This window comes from Meleagris gallopavo, chromosome 3 (assembly GCF_000146605.3).
Source record: "Meleagris gallopavo isolate NT-WF06-2002-E0010 breed Aviagen turkey brand Nicholas breeding stock chromosome 3, Turkey_5.1, whole genome shotgun sequence".
NCBI classification, from domain to species: domain Eukaryota; kingdom Metazoa; phylum Chordata; class Aves; order Galliformes; family Phasianidae; genus Meleagris; species Meleagris gallopavo.
This window is the reverse complement of record NC_015013.2, coordinates 19,293,082-19,297,319: the sequence shown is the minus strand read 5'-3', so window position 1 is coordinate 19,297,319 and position 4,238 is coordinate 19,293,082. Positions and strand designations below refer to the sequence as shown.

General features: G+C 37.0%; 1 long non-coding RNA gene across 3 annotated transcripts in view; it reads right to left on the bottom strand.

Annotated features, from left to right (window-relative positions):
• Positions 1 to 516: 516 nt before the first annotated feature.
• LOC109366634 overlaps positions 517 to 4,238 on the bottom strand; it is a 13,699-nt gene continuing 9,977 nt past the window's right edge. For all 3 annotated transcript variants that reach the window (XR_002113065.1, XR_002113064.1, XR_002113066.1), the window contains one exon: positions 517 to 1,229. This is a non-coding gene — a long non-coding RNA (uncharacterized LOC109366634). The remainder of the gene's footprint in view (positions 1,230 to 4,238) is intronic.

Genomic DNA, 4,238 nt, shown 5'->3' with positions numbered 1-4,238 from the left:
AAAAAGCAACAGTAGAAACTCTCTTTTTAGCATCTTTTCTACTCAACGACCAAGCAAATTCCGATAAAACATCTTTACATCAAACACATTTCACAGGACTTTTTTTTGTTCTCGTCTAATTAATCTTATATATCAGTCATATTTAGTAAATGTTGTAACTGTTAGGTACATTTCAATACACCAGATTTTAAAGATTTGTTTAATGTCGTATCTATATATAGTAGATAATTGCATAGTTATTAAAGTTTCTCATTTAATTCCTTTGCTTGGCTGGAGGAAAGAGTTATGAAAACATATTTCAGTTCACTACAATACTGAAAGCATACACTGCAAACAGCCACAAGTGTACACTTTTAAGGATCACTTGTGAAATGTTCTGGATGCGTAATGCCAGTTTCTGAATCCTCCTGTTCCTACAAAATAGATTTGCAGAATATGAAAAGCTCCCATCCAGATACAGTTTGCCTGTAATGAGAACTTTTGTACCTACCCTACAGCATTTATATCTACCTTAGCTTTTGCACCGTTTCCTGGAACATGCTTCCACTCAACTGATCATCTGAAGGGGCTTTTTCAGAAATCAGTGACCAAAATTTCCTGTTTTATGTTATTTAATAGTGGCTCACTATCCTTAAAGGGTATATATACACATATCAAAACAGTGCTGTCCAATAACAACTATATGATATACAAATTTGTTTTCTTGTCATTATACTGATAATACACATTCATATTTTATCACGCAGATATCTATCAAACGTGTAATAAATGATGATCACAAATCCACCACATACGGTCTTTCAGAAAGCTCTCAGTGGGATTTTTATCACTAGCATTCATAATTCACAAGCCAGTCAACCTAGGGTTTTGAGTTAGCATCCGAGAGAGAACTTCTAGAATATCAACAAGACTCCTTCTAATATATATGGAAAGAAATGGCCATAGGGACAACTCAGTCCACTGAAGATCTTTGGACAAAGCTCCGTATATCTGGGAATGGTTCCTAACTCTCAGTTTCAGATACTGTCTTATTCCACGTTCCAGCTCTGCACCAGCTCTAAATAGGCATGCACCATCTTTTCTTCACAGTCAGTCCAGACCACTACAAAAAGGAAACCTACCTTTCTCAGCCAGGGAAGAACTGCTGTATGCTCCAATTCAATTCAGATAAATCAGTCTTGTGACTCCGGCACCATGTACTTAGAGCTCAGATAGATGTAGCCTTTCTCCTTAAAGGGACAACCTATAGATTACACATTTCTACATTTCTAAATAGGTAACTACTTACAACTAGTTGAGATGAATTTAGCCTTACTAAGCACATTACTAATACAGTTGTTTATTAATAGAAGAGACTAAAGACGTCTTCATCACTGAAATTATCAACCCTAACTTCAATATGGTCAATGCTTTTCAATCATTCCACAGATGATAGTGACAAAACAGAACAAAAAGCAACAATAATATAAAGCAGCACTACAAACAAGGTGTATTTTCAACTGCTAAACTTGCATGCATTTTTAACATTACAAGTATGGATCTATATTCAATTCTCTAGAACCCAGCTTGCATTTTGAACATAAATTTGCTTTGCCTTACTCATGGGGAGAAGGAAAAAAAATCTAATCAAATTCTACAGTGTTTTCTCTGCTATAATTTAGTGGTAAAACTGGCAGGCTGCCTAACCACGTCAAAAAGGGATACATTTGAAATGCTGTAACTATAAAATAACAAGGAAGCTTTTAGCCACATTCATGTAGTGGAGACTAGGAAAATGTTTACTTGTAATGCGGTTACCATATGAAAAGATTAATCTAACAGGAAAATACATTATAAAGTTGTGAAATTGTCTTGCTCGATGTATAAATATTTTATGTAAATAGAAGAGGATTTGGGATTCATATAACGTTTATATATTTTTAAAACTAAAGGCACAGCAACTGCCGCATTTTTCAGTAATGCTCTCAGTCTGCTATCTACACTAACGCCTTATTTGTTTATATTAGCTTTTCCCCTAATGAAGATGGCGCCGGTGGTTCTGTCTGGATAAGCTGCTGACAGGACACCATCAGCTTCGATGGAAGGCATTACTGAGAGAGAACAGGCATTTTTTCAGCTCAGTGGCTCTGACTGCTGGCTATGGAGAAAGAAAAATTGATGCCAGTGGCTGGAATAAGGAAAGACGACTTTCTTCAGGACTACGATGGGAGAAGTTTGAGAAAATTGGGGTGGCTTACATAGGAATGTTTGAAACTCTGAGCACTTTTCTCACAGTTACTTATTTTTTTTCCACTGCCACTTTCTTCATGAAGCGTGTCAGTGGAACACAAAGTCCTTGAAGACTGAGAGCCCAATTCTAAATTGTGTGCCAGGGAAGAGGGTAAAGGGACCTAAACATAAATGAAAAGTCAGATGTCATTTTCCGTTCTGATCCAGTGTAAGCAGAACTTGATTTTTTTTATTGTTATCTGAGACATGGATCCTATTTGAGAAATGAAATAGCACAATCTTGCAACGACTAATTGTCAACTAAGAATACCAAGACTTTCTTGAGATGTAGACAACTGCTACCACAAATATTGCTCTGCAATATGAGGATAGGACTACCTTCATGGAAGAACCAATGCTTTCTACCAAATCTCAAAGTATTTTACTGTCTGCTACAACTCTTGAAATGTCTGAGACAAGACTCGAGGCAAAAACTGATACATTTACTGCTTTAGTTGCTCAAATTCACAAGTCCGTAGGGAATAAAAATGAGTTCATCACAGAACTTATAAAACAACACAGCTTCCTTGAATGACAGATAGTATTAAAACTCAACTCAAGGACAAAATAGCCTACATCTGGGAATTAGGGACTGTATTGCAAAAGAAGGCAATGACAGTGCCTTCTAATGGGATACAGGCACCATGGAGTCAATGGAAGGGAGGGAAAGAAAGGAAACTGGCTCACTCCTTCTGATGACTGGTGAGAGCTTAAGAGGATTGCCATCTCAATACAGAGAAACACTGCTCCTGCGGCTGCTAACCCTTAAATGAGGCTGATGAGGGGTGGATTCAGGCTCCACCCCTTCTGATACTCACCTGAGCTCCCTGGATTAGCCATGCCTTTTCACATGGTGCTCAACCATTTGTTCAGGCCGTGAGCTGGCAATTCTGCTGCAAGTACCATGATGAGTTGCTGCATTTTTAATTATAGTAAAAAGGCTTCCAATCAAAGGTGTGACACCAAAATCAAAATATATCTTCCTGGATGGTAGCATAGCCAGGTTTACATAGTGCAATTTTATGGATCATCAGTAGATTTTTAGGGCAAGGAGAAAGTTTGGTGAAGGGTAAAGCTATCACATGTGGGGAACTGGATGATGCTAGCATATCTCCAAGCCTAAACATGACCAAAGTTTGGACCTCCCTCCAAATGCACAATCAGAAGAATTCTGTATCAAGGTCTCAAATATATATATTTTTATTATTACATTATTTTTAAGCCAATGCTGAACTTCAATGGGCTACCTCTGAAAATCAGGCAATAACCCGCTACATACAACTCTATTCATCTGCCTTATGCAATAAGAAATGCAAGGGTATCAGCTGGGATACAGAAGGTCACCCTGAGGAGAAGAAGAAATGTATCCAGCAAACGGCATCAAATAGAAAACTTCAAAATCCCTTAAAGATTCCTACAGAAATTTCACTAAAATACATGGTGTACACAAAATACTTGCTCATGGCATGGAGCATAGCCCTTGAAGCAGCAAGATATCAGTATCAGCACTTTCACGTGTTATACATCATCTGAAGCAAGAGGGAGGGAAACTATCACCTAAACAAATAATCCAGTTCCCACATACAGATCAGCATCACTCAAACCAAAGATTGTTTCGTTATTAATCATAGAGTAAAAGAGTCTAAAATGAAGCAGATTTCTTTCTTTTAAATGCCAAATGCACTGAAGCAGCAGTCATTTATTTTTATGTCATTATTTCTTTTGATACTATGCAAAATACCTCCATTTCTAAATGCCGGTTTTCTAAAAACATAACCATTAGGATAGTTGTTACATATTTAATTTCATGCTCCACTCAGCATAAAGCAGTTGAGAGACTGCCAGCCAGAGCAAATTAAGTAACCGGTTAGATAATTTCCTGCTTAATTGAAAGCAGGTAGTTTTTAAAAGTAATAATTGATTTTGTTTCTAATGAGCATGTAGCTATTTCTTCCTTTTTTTTTTTTTTT